General features: G+C 34.6%; 1 protein-coding gene across 12 annotated transcripts in view; it reads left to right on the top strand.

The window, feature by feature from the left end:
• Positions 1-15,164, top strand: part of ZEB1 (zinc finger E-box binding homeobox 1) — a 192,767-nt gene that overhangs the window by 61,494 nt on the left and 116,109 nt on the right. For 7 of the 12 annotated variants that reach the window (XM_033209698.1, XM_033209699.1, XM_033209695.1 and 4 more), the window contains one exon: positions 3,209-3,351. The exons of 2 other annotated variants lie outside the window; for them this stretch is intronic. The gene's annotated coding sequence lies outside the window, so the exon portion shown is untranslated. Of the gene's footprint in view, positions 1-3,208; positions 3,352-3,801; positions 3,881-15,164 lie in introns of all 12 variants that reach the window. 3 more of the 12 variants (XM_033209697.1, XM_033209693.1, XM_033209701.1) reach the window with 1 other exon arrangement.

Here is a 15,164-nt window from a genome sequence, read left to right as displayed (position 1 = left end):
CCCACGAGAATTAAAACTGGAAATTGGATTCAATAAAAAGTATAAAGGAAGAGTATCATAAGATCCTACTACTGTAACCTAGATTCGTGGTTTTTTTTTTTTTTTTTTTTAGATAGAGTTTCACTCTGTCGCCCAGGCTGGAGTGCAGTAGCGTCATTTCAGCTCACTGCAGCCTTACCACCTCCTGTATTCAAGTGATTGTCCTGCCTCAGCTACCCAGGTAGCTGGAATTACAGGCATGTTCCACCACTCCTGACTCATTTTTGTACTTTTAGTAGAGACAGGGTTTCTCCATGTTTCCCAGGCTGGTCTGGAATTCCTGAGTTCAAGTGATTCACTTGCCTTGGCCACCCAAAGTGCTGGGATTACAGGCTTGAGCCACTGTGCCTGGCCTACACCATTGCTCCTTGAAGAATGGGCTATGAACTGGTGCTGGTTTAAATCCATGACTAAATGCTTACTCTCAATTTCTGTATTGGTTTAGAAACTCTTATAGTCATGTCATATTTCTGTCATTCAGACATATCACCTGTCTCCCTGGTTGAAGAGCAGGCCAGTAGTTTTAACTCAGTTGCCTAGAGAGTTTTATGTTGAGTGAGCTGAGTATAGTCATGATGGTAGTCCATGAACATGGGTCCCCAATGGGGAGAAAATAGCCCTTCACTACAGATTGCATGAGAAACATTGGCCAGCATTAAAGAAGGAAAGTGGATTGCTCAGGGAAGTTTTGTAGGGAACTTAAAGTGAGATGTTAGTATGGCTTAGTAGTCTGTATTTGCAGGTGAAATTAAAAATTCAGCATGAAATCTCTGAATGTGGTAAACTTAGACTTCATCCTCTGAGGTGGAAATGAGGCAAGGGATCCGTTATCCACAGCATGAGTAAGTTTCTAGTCAGTTCCTCTGTCTTGGGAGTTTGTTTTCCCTTTTCGCCCTTGTTGGCCTTGGAGATTCAACCAGCTAGCAGTCTTTTCCTTTCAGTAGGATTTCCAACTTTGTGTTGGCCTTTACCCCGTTTTAGCTTTTTTTGTCATATTATCTGCACTTAGTACTTGGTAACCGTTTTCATCCCTTCCCCCCAGAGTTAGTTCAGAGGCTTACAGGATGTTGAAAATAGGAAAATTGTTTTTAAATTAAGTGAGTTTTTGTGTACACTTATTTCTTTAGCCTAAAGTTTTGTTTTAAATCTCTTTTTTTCACATTTAAACCTGATTCCCTGAGATAAGATATAAAATTGAATTATGTGTGAAATGTGGAAAGGTTTTTACTGCCTGTAATCAAAGCATAATCTGTCCATTAAAGCATTATTTTAGTGATGAAGGGTGGACATACATCCCAAGTTTACTACCTGTTTTCTTACTGTGGTTTTGACCATACAGCAAATGATATCTTCTACTCTGAAATGAAATGCACCATACACATTGTCCAGTATGTTTTGAGTTTTAATTCTACATTTTCAGATTTTGGGGTCAAATGGAATCAAGTACTTTATAAATAGCTGTTTCTTCTGATTCTATTGCCCTTACATACTAGATTTTTAAAAGTATATACATTCAGTCCTTTATCAGTACCATTAATCTGATGTTGATTTTAGCATTTCTTCTTCTTTTTTTTTTTTTTTTGAGATGGAGTCTTGCTCTGTCACCCAGGCTGGAATGCAGTGGCACAATCTTGGCTGACTGCAACCTCCACCTCCCAGGTTCAAGCAATTCTCCTGCCTTAGCCTCCCAAGTAGCTGGGATTACAGGTGCTTGCCACCACACCCAGCTAATTTTTGGATGTTTAGTAGAGATGGGGTTTCACCATGTTGCCCAGGCTGGTCTTGAACTCCTGACCTTGTAATCCACCCACCTCGGCCTCTCAAAGTGCTGGAATTACAGGCATGAGCCACCACACCCTACCAGTGTTTCTTCTTTTTCTCCCCAATTTATCAGATTTGGAAACAGTTGGAAAACATTTAAAGGAAGTAAGTCTCTGTGTTTTTAATAATAGTTTAAGTTAAAGGAAAACAAATGAATAAGATTGTTTATTGCAGTCAGACAAAATGTACATATTAAAATACGTAAGAAAATCATACTTATAGAATGGCATCTTCTGATTTCAATTTAATATTATGGTAATGATTTACTTAGGCAGAATTATATCTATAGACAACCATTTTATCACTTGATTTATATTGCTCTACACTCTGGACGAAAACTGTTAATACTAAAGCATTAAGAAGGTATATTACTTTTCATCTGTATTAATATTCTTCTTCTGATACTTGGTATTTAATAATATATTTTAAAGTACTCTGCATGATTTCCTGATCTTAAAGCATTCTATTCCTTTCAAGGAGTTTGGATTATAATAATTTATTTATAGTATTTTATCATTCATATTTTAGGATATGGCATTTTAAAATATTGTATTCCTAACAGTTATTTAATATATAATTAAACATTTATATTAGTATTATTTTGTATAACATATTTTCAAGCTCCTCAGAACATTTATAGGCTTTTGTTTCATTTTATGTAAGTTTCACCTTAAGAATATTGAATGATTGGTTAATATTCTTCTTAATAATCAAAATTTTTTTAAATGCTTACTATGTACCAGGACCTATTTAAGTTACTACAGATAATCAGTGTGTCAAAAAACAAAGCCAAACTTCCTCTCCTCATGGAGTTTTATATTCTAGTAGATTGATTCTACTGTTGATTCATACTAAATTAATTTATTGATTATAGTAATTTATTGATTCTGTGGCATTTAACACAATTCAAAGGGCTACTTTTCTGTTAGTTGTTAGGAAATAGCATATGCCATTATGTTGGAAATACAAAGGGAGGACAGAATTTCCGCTGGCTCTAACTCATTGCTTTTTAATGAGTTTAGCTATATATTTTTTTTAAAACGGAATTTATAACTATGATCATTTGGCAGCCTACAGTTTTTCTGTATTTTTTTCAACTTCTCAACTTCCCAGTGATGGGGATAGACATTGAACTAGTCACTTAAGGTTTTGAGTCTAAGGAGTAATGTTTGAAACATGCAGTATTTAGAGGAGATATTTTTTGTGAATGAAGAGAATGTGATTTTAAGCATACTCATGATTTCATCTAATTTCTGTTCTCAAAACTTCATTTTGTAATATGGAAAGATAAGCTTGATCCAAATAGTATGATCTCAGTATAATCTTTTACTCTTCTCTCCTCCCTCAGGACAACCTTAAACTTCCACCACAAGAGGAATATAAAGAGGTCCCTCCTGCACCAAGAAAGATCTGCAGATCTTTTTCAGTGTTCTTGGAGGTGTGGGGTGTGAGAACTTGATCAGTTTGTGTCAGCCACCTTGTTCTCTAAAGGTAAGCACTGTGTAGTAAGTGCGCACTCGTGGGCCCAGGCTCCTAACCTAAGACTGGTTTTGGAATGCTCCATCGAGGGTGTGAGCCCTTCAGATGTTCTCACAGACCCGTGGGTAGGACATCACACATTCATCAAGAGGTGCTTTTCGTTATTTAGAAGTGAAGCACTGCCCTGGGGAGGTATGATATTTTTGTTTTGTTTTACTTTAAAAAAAAAAAAATCCCAGTCGTAATAAAACCTGTTTCTAGTTTAGTCTGCCTTTATATTCAGTTAATAACTGCTGGGGTTAATCAAGAATTGTTTTGTATGTCTTGAGATATGGATTAGGAATTTTGAAACAATGACACCATTTAGGCCCTCTAGTGACATAATAGTTTCAGTTGATAGAACCAGCTTTGAAGAATTACTTTTCATGATCTTTTTGAAGCTGTATCTTATCTTTACTTCAGGGAAAGCCCCTCAAACAATTTTGTATTCTGTATTACACTTCAGAAAGTGTGGAAGCAAAGGCCATCTAATCTTTAAAAGGTATGTAATCATAAAATTTTTTATGTCAGATCTTAATTGAAAAAGATTACTTAAAACTTGAAAAAATTACTTAAAATTGGCAATTTCTTTTTCATCTTACAACTTCTTCCTGTCTTCAGGAAATGAAGAATAAATATGTTGGTTCTATCAGGGAAACCTTACGAAGGATAAACAAATTAATGTCTGTGCTTTACTTCCAAATTCTAACATCAGAAAATCTTATTGTTCACTTATATAATCTATAAATATCTCTCAAAATGACCAGTCTTAAATTAAAATGTCATTTGGATATCATTAATTGACTATGGAAAAGAACAGAAGCATGCTGATTTCAAAAATGTCATTAATATTAGCATTAGGTCAGTCTTAGACAAGAATACGTTGAATAACAAGAGACTAAATGTCTAGTAAAACATTTTAGATTACAATTCCCAGTATTCTGTAGCATTAACAATGAGGACTTAAAGTACTGATGAAGAAATCAAATATGTCCATTTCATATCATTCATCTTTTCTTAAAGCTCTGAAAGTGATCCTGAAGACTTTAGTTCTACAAAATGTGAACAACTTATGGACCATTAAATTGGGGAATAATCTGCTGATTTTTTGTCTAGCAACTCTGCCTCTGATGCAGGATAATTTTTTTGTCTTTTCAAAACCGTTGTTCTTCCTATATCTGTATAATAAAAGATATTAAAGAGAAAAATACTTGTGTGTTTGCTGTTAGAATGAGGAAAAAATACAAACTGGACCTTTTTGAAAAACCTTGAGAACCAATTTACTTTTTTTGTATGTAAACGATTGAGGAGTTAGAACTAGTCTTGGTTATTATAACTGCAGGTAAACTTAAAAGATTTAAATCTTCAAAACAGATTATCATGTAGGTTTTATTAGAAAAGAAATATAGATTATTGGGTGTATAGAGATAACCTATATATATATGTACAGTTTTTTTGAATTTTTATTTGCAAGAGTATGCTAAATATCTTAGCCTTTATAACAGCATAGAATAGAATGGACAAATGTGTTATATATCTTTTAGCCAGTTGAGAAAACACTTTGAATTAAATCTCCAACCTAATGAAAATTATAAGGTGGGTTATAGAAATAACTAAACAGGTTATTATTTCTTAACCAAACTAAAGATTTATTCTAACTAAAATACTTGTAATCTCCGCAAACATACTTCTTTGTAGGATGTATAAATAAAATGGGGACCTATGAGATCTATGAGATCTTGCCCTCTGTAGCTACAGTATCAAAAATAAGACCGTTTCCTAATAATTCTTATTAATAACTTATCCATCTCAATTCATAGTAGGTGAGAAAATCAACTATTGTTGTATGATTTTGATCATGTGTAGGAAGGAAAACCCAAAATAGTGGTACTGAGGGTTTCTTCCATTGAAACTAGTATCTGGGAGAAGATTTGATTTTCATGTGTACATATACACATACCCATATTAGAGTTTATTTCTTTTTTTAAATCATGTTAGAATGATTTGTCAAAGATCAGGTTTCTGATTTGTCTTTCATCAGTATCAGTATGCCACATTTTGTTTTTGTTTTTGGAGTGTTCCTAGCCAGTTCATGCTAGTCCCTACTAGAAATTTTGTTCCCCTGGCATGATCATGCTCTTTACCTACTCTGATAGCTGGAGGGAGGTGAGAGAAGCAGTCTCATGTGTTTACCAGTAATTTTTTTTAGAGATGGGACAACAAAGAAATTCTAGCCTTTGGAGGCATCTGGACCAGCACTATATGGTACAAAGATAATTCGAGCCATAAATAGAAGCCGCATATGTAATTTTAAGTTCTTAATGGCCATTTAAGAAAATAGAGACAAAATTAGTTTTCATTACATTTTATTTCACCCAATAGACACAAAAATATTATTTCAACATATAATTAATAGAATGTTTTATGAGATTTTTTTCATACTCAGCATTCAAAGTCTGTGTATTTTATACTCATAGCACATCTTATGTTGGACTAGCCATAGTTCAAGTGCTCAATAGCCACACGTGGCTAGTAGTTACCATATTCCACAGTTCAGATCTAGACAATGAGTGGAATTCTCATTTTAGCCTCATACATGCTAAAATCCACTGGATGACCCTGCAAACTCCCCTTGTTTAGAGTTTCCAAATTTAGCAGAAGGAAAAAAACAAAACAAAACAGGATGTCCAGTGTAATTTGAATTTCAAGTAAATAACAAATAATGGCTTAGTGTAATTATGTCCCATGCTATATTTGGGGCAAACTTTTACCAAAAAAGTTACTGCTTATTCGAAATTCAAATTTGACTGGGTGTGCTGTATTTTATCTGACAACCCTTCTCTGGTTTAACTTGAGAAGAAGACATCATCAGGCTGCCTGATCTTGGAGGACTAGAAAATAGAGCATGTCTTCCTCTGCACAGGATTTTAATAACCCTCCAAAAATCAGCCTGTAAACTAGAAAATATCTGTAGCCCATTTCTTCCTAATGATCTAGTACATTTAAGACAGAAGAGGGGTCAAATGACAAGGATTTAGTCCATACATATTTAAACATTTTAAATCTAAATTATTACATTAACGTGTAAGGTTTATGAAATTTTATAATTTGAATGATTACTTGAATTTATAAAATGTAGATCATCTAACAGCACATTGCTGCTGTCATTTCTCTTGAAAACTAATTCTCCCTTGGCAGTAACCATAGCAGTTTTCAGGGTTTTGGCCATTTCAAGGTATTTTCCTACCATTGGTTTCCATTGCATCTGTCACATAAATCTCTGGTAGTCAAGCATTAACACAAAATACAAGGCTACTGAATGCCAGGATTAGGCCTACTTTGTTACAAGTATTTAAGTACTTGTAATTCTTTGCTCTGGTGTTGACCATTGGATCCTGACCAGTTCAACAGTTGGTCTCCTAAGAGCTTCTTTTACAGAGGAACATCTTTCCGTTTTCATTCTTTAACATTTTTTATGTATTAATTTTAGTACTATGTTTGAAGCATACAGTCACCTCCTTAGTAGTGTGGATCTACCCTCCTTAAGCGCTACAGAAGAGACTATTTGTCTCGAAAGACAGTCATTGCACCACTTCCCTCTCCCTCCAGAGAATACTTTTCCTTCAGAAGGTGCATGACTCTAGGTGACGGGTTTACATTATTATTTATGTAGGCAGGTGGATGCCAACTGCCAATGCAGAGTGGCATAATTTAGGAGTTCCAAAGTTAAGCTATGGTGCATTCCAAATCCATTCACGCTTAGGAGAATGTACCCAAGAGTGTGGGGATGTTTTCAATTACTGCATTTCCTTCAGAGAACAAGAACTACAGGTAAGTTTTTGTGTGTGTATGTGTGATCCAATAATTATTTTTAAATAAGAAATGTCAGAATCTGAAAATATTGCCCCTCCCCCAAAACAGTCACCTGAAAGGTCTCAAATATAGCTTTCAGTATATAATATTATTTCCTCACTCCAAGAAGGAAGGAATTGGAGCTGGTGGTGATGGTGGAGTTGGGATGAGGAAGACAATTTACTGTCATTTGAAAGCTGTGAATGTCACACATTTTCATGTCTAGAAATATCCTGGGTTTATGTAAGAATCTGATTTTGCCTAACCTCTAATGTCTCTGGTATGAATTGTTTTGTCAGATTAACACATCTATATATAAGTAAGATGTTCAGCCTTTCTTAGCTAATGTCTTCAACAGCAATGAGTAATGAGTTGTGTCTGCATTTTCACTTTTATTCTCAAGACTGACTTCCTTTTGTTTAAAGGCTTTTGCCTTATTTCTGTAGCCATAATTTAAAGCTACAAAAGACCTGAAATATAATCTAGTACCCTTTTTACCTGGGGATCCTTAGATGGATTTCAGAGATTCTGTGAATCCCCTAAAATTACAGTCATATTTTGTATACATGTGTTTTTACTGGGGAGAATGTCCATAATTTTCACCATATTCTCAGAGGATTTCATAACAAAAAAATTGGTCAACAACCACTGTGATCTAGTCTAATGTGATCATTTTACTGATAAACTGAAGTTTAAAGAATTTAAGTAACTTATCTTCATTCATTTGGAAATGTGTAAGACTTGTGAAAAGTTTATTTCTTTGAAATTCATACTGATTTTTAAAAGAAAAATACGTTTACCTTCAATTAATTAAACTTGAAAATACCAGCCTAAATGGGAGCGTCAGTTTGCTAATGATTTCTTCTGTTCTGCCCTTTGAGTGAACTCTACTAGTTAACATTAAAATGGCCTTCCAATAAAGTACAAGACTATGTGATAAGTTCTTGAAGATAGATTAAAAAGAAAATGAATTATCCATTATAATTTAAATCCCTTTTTCTCTTTTCAAATTCTGTCTCCAAAACTAAAACTCAAGAAAATAGGTGAATAATGTTATTTTTGTATTTCTAGAATATTAAAAAAGTGGGTAATTGCCTTAATAAACATTACACTGGGCATTATTGGGACAGTTTTGGTTCTGAACCCTAGTTAAAGAAATTCTCTAGTAGCCTGTGTACACTTCATGTTGTTTTTCAGTGATTAGGGCATTTTTAGGTCTTTTTGATCATAAGATGCTTTTAATGTTATAGTAGGCCTTTAGAAATGGTAAGTAAGCAAGTTCTGTATTAATTAGCAAAACTAATACCTTTTTCTCAAATTAAAGGAAATACCATTTTTCTTTTTCTTTTCTTGGTACTAACCAGTAAAATCTGCCTAGTTTAAAATCTAGTGCATTTATGCCATAAATTGAATATTAGAATAAAAAGCAATTTAGAGGATGATAAACAGAAGACAATTGTTTTCTGAAAGGAGTAGAAAAAAAGTAAGGCAACTTGGAACACTACATATATATAAATGTAAAATATATTACTATACTTTTATATAGATATTATATATCCATATATATATATTTTTTTTTTTTTTGAGACAAGGTCTCACTCTGTCACCCAGCCTAGAGTGCAGTAGCACAACCACAGCTCACTGGAACCTCGACCTCTGAGGCTCAAGCCATCCTCCTGTCTCAGCCTCCCGAGTAGCCGGAACCACAGGTGTGCACCAAGATGCTGAGCTAATTTTTCTGTGTTTTTTGTTGAGACGGGGGTCTCATCATGTTGCCCAGGCTGGTCTCAAACTCCTGAGCTCAAGCGATTCTCCCACCTTGGTCTCCCAAAGAGCTGGGACTGTCAGGCATGAGCCACCATGCCCAGCTGTACTATTTATATTTTTTATTTAAATTAAATTATGCTTAAAGATTCTAAAATGCATAGTGTAAAGCTCATTATAGAAAATGATACTGGCTTCTGAAACATTATAGTTTTGGTTTTGTTTTTATTCCTTTGGACATTTTCACTCAAGGTAATTATCACTCTATGCTTTTCTGCCATTATAAAAAGTGACGAGGTATTTGCTTTTTTATCAGGAAGAACAGTTTATGAATGCCACTTGATAGGCCACCTGTGTTATTTTCCATGGGTAATTCTAACAAATAAAAAGTTATATTTTTACTTTGTATTCATCCAATTATTTTATGTTTAATTTAGAAAAGCTTAAAATCTTAGGAATGTTTGCAAATATTTGTAAAATAGTTTTTTTCAAAAAAGTTGAGGTAGACAGATATTAAATTTTTGTGACTTCTCATTAAAAGAAACTGAAGTAATTAGTTGACCTCACTCAATTCATTAAAACAGTGCTGGGTTCTTGGTTTTCATTACATTAAAAATAATTCAACATCTGTGTGTAGACAATGACTAAAAGTTTATGATTTTTAGAGTTTTATTGCCATAGATTATTTTTTAAAATAGAACTTTCAAATACATTTAAGAACCATTAAAAGTGACTTCTCCCTATGCTTGAGAGATATATGGATGGCTTATATCTTTTTGTGTATAAACAATTTAACGTTTAACTTTTATTTCCTTTAAGTTTGCGTATCAAACACTCTTAGCAATCTAATCATTTATACTGGAGTAGTTAGACTTTGAAACTTTGAATGAGATCACTTGGACTCGGGAAGGGGAACATCACACACTGGGGCCTGTCATGGGGAGGGGGGAGGAGGGAGGGATTGCATTGGGGAGTTATACATGATATAAACGTCATGCACATGTACCCTAGAACTTAAAGTATAATAAAAAAAAAAAAAAAAAAAAAAGAAACTTTGCCACAGCTACCTGCCATGTCCTTGTATAGGATATAAGTAAATATATTCAATCATCAAATCTATAGAGAACTGTGAGAATAGAGTGGTAAACAAAACACATTGCCTGCCCTCACAGCTAAAGAGGAGTGATGGTGGGAAGATGGAGGTGATCAGAACCCAATCTGGGGTCAGAAAACAAAACTACAATCTATTTCAGGTTGCACAAATGACATTTTAACTGAATCTGAGGCACATTAGATTTAAACCAAATGAGAAGGCAAGGTGGTGTTTTGAGCTGAGGGCACAGCAGACGTGAGAATCATAAGAAGAAGAACAAAACACATTCAAGATAAAAGACATGAAGAGAGGGAAAGATGACACTGTATGGTGAAATATCTTGCAAGTCAGTATTAGATATTAGCCTTTGGGCTTTAGCTTGAGAACAGTGGGAAGACATTGACCATCAGATTTGTATTTTTTCTAAAATTTTTTATTAATGCCTAATACATCTAGAAGTGTGAGCATACTGCTTCATGCATTTTCAGACTTAACACACCTACGTGATGAACACCCAGATGAAGAAAAATAACAGTACCAGCGTCCTAAAAGTTCCCCTTCATTTTCCTTCCAGTCAGTCCTGTCTCTTGCCCACTAAGGAGACCTCTTGCCTGACTTCTCACTGTATATGGAGGGTATTGCCTACATTATACTTTATATAAATAGGGGCATACAATGTGTATTCACTTGGGTGAAAGAAGCATTATGATTATGAGATTTGTCCATATTGTTAACTATGATTGCTAATCGTTCACATAGTTGTGTAATGTTCTGTCGAATGCATGTACCACAAATTTGCATTTTTCTGAGATTGCTGAATCTGCATCATGAAGGATGGAAGGGTGTGAATTTAGTAAACTTCACAGTAAATCTGGGAAAGAGATACTGGGGCTTGACTAGTGTGGTGACAATGAGGATGAAGAGAAGTGGGCATATAGTGAGATATTTACAAGTTAGAACTTATAGGATGTGGGGATTAATTGGATGAGGGGATGAAGAATCAGATACACCAGAGAACTCCTGGGTCCTGACTTGGGCAGGGGTTAATGGCAGTGCCCTTCATTAAGTCCAAATATTGGAGAGGAAGTGGATTGTTGCTCATGCTTTAGTAATAGAGGGGATTAACAAATTCAATTTCTGATACAGTTAAGTCACCTGTGAAACATTGCGCAGATCTGCTTTATACAACTAATTAACTGTTTTATTAACTGAATTAATGAATAACTTTATCTTCATTAACAACCGTGTGCTAACAAGTAGTTCTACATATGGAAAACTGCAAATCTTGTCTATTCTCACTGCTCTTCACCTCTAAATCTCCCGAGATACTTTTCCTAAATGTGTTAGGAGTGGTTTTGTCACACCTCATGCTTTTTTTTTTCTTTTTATTTATAGAATATACTTCCTCTAAACTAGTGCTAACTTTATGCAAGAAGAGTAGCACTTCCTAAGTTTATGATATGAAAGGCATTGGTGAAATGCCTTCAAACTTAAAAACATTGTTTTTCCAGCATTTTAGTCTTTCCTTTAATTAGCACAATAAACACACCTTAAAATGAGTTTGTTTATAGGAAATAACCTACTTATTTAGTAAGACTTTAATGGACTGAAGTAAATATTGATGAAATTTGGGCAGGGGAAAGAAAAGAAAGCTAGGGATGAGGTCTGACCTGAGCACAAACCTAGGCAGGGTGCCACAGGGGGAGCCCTCAGCATCAGAGAGCAGGTTCAACACACCTGATTTTAAAGCAATGTGATGCCAAAAGAGTGATGTAGGAGCTGTAAAGGAGGGACTTCACCACTTTTCGATGCTGCCTGGGACTAGTTATACTCTTGGAAAATTTTATATGAAAATAACTAAGAAGTCTAGCACTGAATGAAACAAATGCCTAAGACCTACTGGAACATTAAATAGAGTTTTATGCCAGCCAGTTATGATTCAGTGCTATATTTAGACCACAAAACTGGAACTAAAATCAAGGCAGTTTATTCTTATCCCATCATGTCCATGGGGTGGAGAGGAACAACTAAGTAATCATGATCATGTACTTCAGCTTATAGAGTTTTCTCTAGCTTTGGGCATTGTCACTTAACAGATAATACAGTTTTAAAAATTAAATGCTCAATTTCATTTCACTTAGGTTTTTTGTTGTTGTTGCACTACACTGTAAATATACATTGAGTTGTTTTTTCTTTTAAATTTTTGCCTCTAATTCAGGTTTACATTGAGCAACCAAATCAGTATTTTCAGAAGCCATTGAAGTTAATTCATTTATTTAATAATTACTTATGAAATATGTCATGTATAATAGTGCTATAGCCTAAGATGATAGTGAGAAGTATTCCTACCTTTTGTTACTGGTACCATTGTGGAGATACTCAGAACATACAAAAACAATGTGATAACACAAATTATTATATGACTCGCTGTTTTAGTAGTGTTTATAAAAGCAGTAAATCCCACGAAAATAAACTATGGGCTACAGTATCAAAAAAGAAATGATGGAAGTGGTAGAATTCAATTTGGGTCCTGACAAATAGGTGGGATTTGAACATGTACGGCAAGAACACTGCAGGCAAGGGTAACATCTCATGAGAATTGATGCAGAAAAAAGTACAGCATATATTGGCAGAGTGAGAAACTGGCCAGACTGTAGCAGAAATCACAAGCTGGTGTGAGGAGAGAGAGAAAAACTTCATTTGGGAAGCTTTGGATTACTGAAAAATCTACCAGTCATAAGAGCATGTATTATTGTCTTGATGTTTAGATTATCTATAAATATAATTTTACTTTACTCACCACCATGTGATAGCTATGTAGGTTTTTTTCCTTTTAGAAACCTGATGTGAAATTACCTGAAGGAATGAAGTTTTTGTGCTTTTAAGAGTATCTCCACTCAGGACCCATGGATAGGCTTCAGGGAGTCTGGATCTCTCTGAAATTAAAGCAAAAGTTTGGATATATATCTTTTTGTGGAGGAAGGATCCATTACCTTTTTGAGTATGTAACAGTCCAGAAGAAGTTAATAAAATAGCTTGAGCTTTCCTAACTTAAAACTTTTATTATTATTATTATTATTATTATTATTATTTTGTAGAGATGGAGCCTTGCTCTGTCGCCCAGGCTGGAGTGCAGTGGCGTAATCTCAGCTCACTGCAACCTCCGACTCCTGGGTTCAAGCAATTCTTTTGCCTCAGCCTCCCCAGAAGCTTCGTCTTGGGTTTTTTGTTTTTTTTTTTTTAATGCAGTAAATTAAAGAGGGGAAATTAAAACAAGTTAACTGCTTTCCCTTTATTTCACTATTTACTGATACAGTATTTAAGAGATAATCCCGAAAAGTGTATCAGTTGGGTTGATTATGTAACCAGAGATAGTGGCTGTTTTATCAATACAGTGGATTTCAGTAAAAGGACAGCTCAATTGCTTTTTTAGATACAGAATGTTTCAAATATGCTATTTCAAGTAGAAATTCCTTCCTATTTTTTGACAGGCATATATCTACTTTCTGCAGAATATAAATAATTTTCAGTGTGTCCACCTTCAATCCTGAAATTTGACTCACCTGGATCATATTTTGTACAACCGTTTAAAGCAGGAGTCAACAAATTATAGCCCATGGGCCAAATCCAGCCCTCAAATTGTTTTTGTATGGCCTATGACCTAAGAATTGTTTTTACATTTTAAAATTGTTAAATTTCAAAAAGGATTGTAAGGGATTAGGATTGTAAAAAAGGAGAATATGCAACAGAGATTTTATGTGGCCTTCAAAGCCTATGGTGTTTACTGACTGGCCGTTTTTTAAAACCCCAATCCATGGTTTAAAGTACAGTTTTTCCTGGATGCATGTGTTATTCTACAAGCAGATACAATGCTTGTGGATAGATATTATTTTTTAAGTTGGGAGTATATTTATATAATTTTAGCAAAGTTGACTGAATAAGAAAGCTTTTTTCTCTACTGGATATTCAGCTAATAGTTTAGCTTTCTAAAGTCTAGATTTGAAAGTGTGTGAACACAATGTGGACTTAGCAATCTACTTCAAAGAACTGTGTGAATATGAAAGTAGATTTTGTTTTTCATGAATATGTTACACAGCAACCACAAATCAGAGCAAGTGAAAAATATTAAAATATAATCTTGGTTTTAGAAGACACCACTTACTTAAGGCAAGTAAGGCAAAATAAAACATGCGTACCTGTTAATGTGTTGGGAAGGGCAGCTGTTAAAAATTATATTATTCATTGGTTTATTCAACATTTATACTTATTTTTATAGCCATTATACATATTGGCTTCTTTGTATTATATTTTATTAATATTATTGTATGAGATACTATGGTTCTAAATTTTGGATAAATATTGAAATTATTTTTAATGGGGGAATTAGTGATCTCAAAAAATTGGGGCAATTCTGCCTTCTCTCTCTGCATCATTTTTCCTCACTACTGGGTCTTTTTTACCAACATACAAATAATGTTGGGTTTTTTCCCCGTCTTGAAAAAAAATCTTACTCCCAGTTCCTCCTTTAGTTACTATCCCATGTCTTTCATTTACAGCCAGTATCTCTGAAGTATGTCGTTGCCTGTGCTGTCTGAATTCAGTTCCTATAACCCCTGCCATTTCACCAGAATTGCACTTCTTAATGATTACCATGCTGCCAATCAGATGATCATCTCAGTCTTTCTCTTATTTGACCAGGCAATGGTGTTTAACACTCCTTGTTTGGCCTTTTAGGTACGATATTACACTCTCCTGGTTTTTTTCTCCCACCCCTCTGGCTGCTGCTTTTTCAATCTCTTGCTGATTTCTTCTTGCCTCCCCCATCTCTAAATTGGGAATGCTCCAACATTTGGAATTTTGGGGACTTTAAAACTGCACATTCACTCCCTTAGTGACTTCATATAGTACCATGGCTTTATATGATCATCCATTTGCTAATGATCAGAAGTCCTTTAGTCTTTTTTTTTTTTTTTTAATACAGAGTTTTGCTCTGTTTCCCAGGCTGGAGTGAGTATAGTGGCACAATCTTGGCTCACTGCAACCTCCTCTTCCTGGGTTCAAGTGATTCTCCTGCCTC

This window comes from Trachypithecus francoisi, unplaced genomic scaffold, assembly GCF_009764315.1.
Source record: "Trachypithecus francoisi isolate TF-2019V2 unplaced genomic scaffold, Tfra_2.0 Lachesis_group9, whole genome shotgun sequence".
Lineage (NCBI taxonomy): Eukaryota > Metazoa > Chordata > Mammalia > Primates > Cercopithecidae > Trachypithecus > Trachypithecus francoisi.
This window is presented reverse-complemented; position numbering and strand designations above follow the sequence as displayed.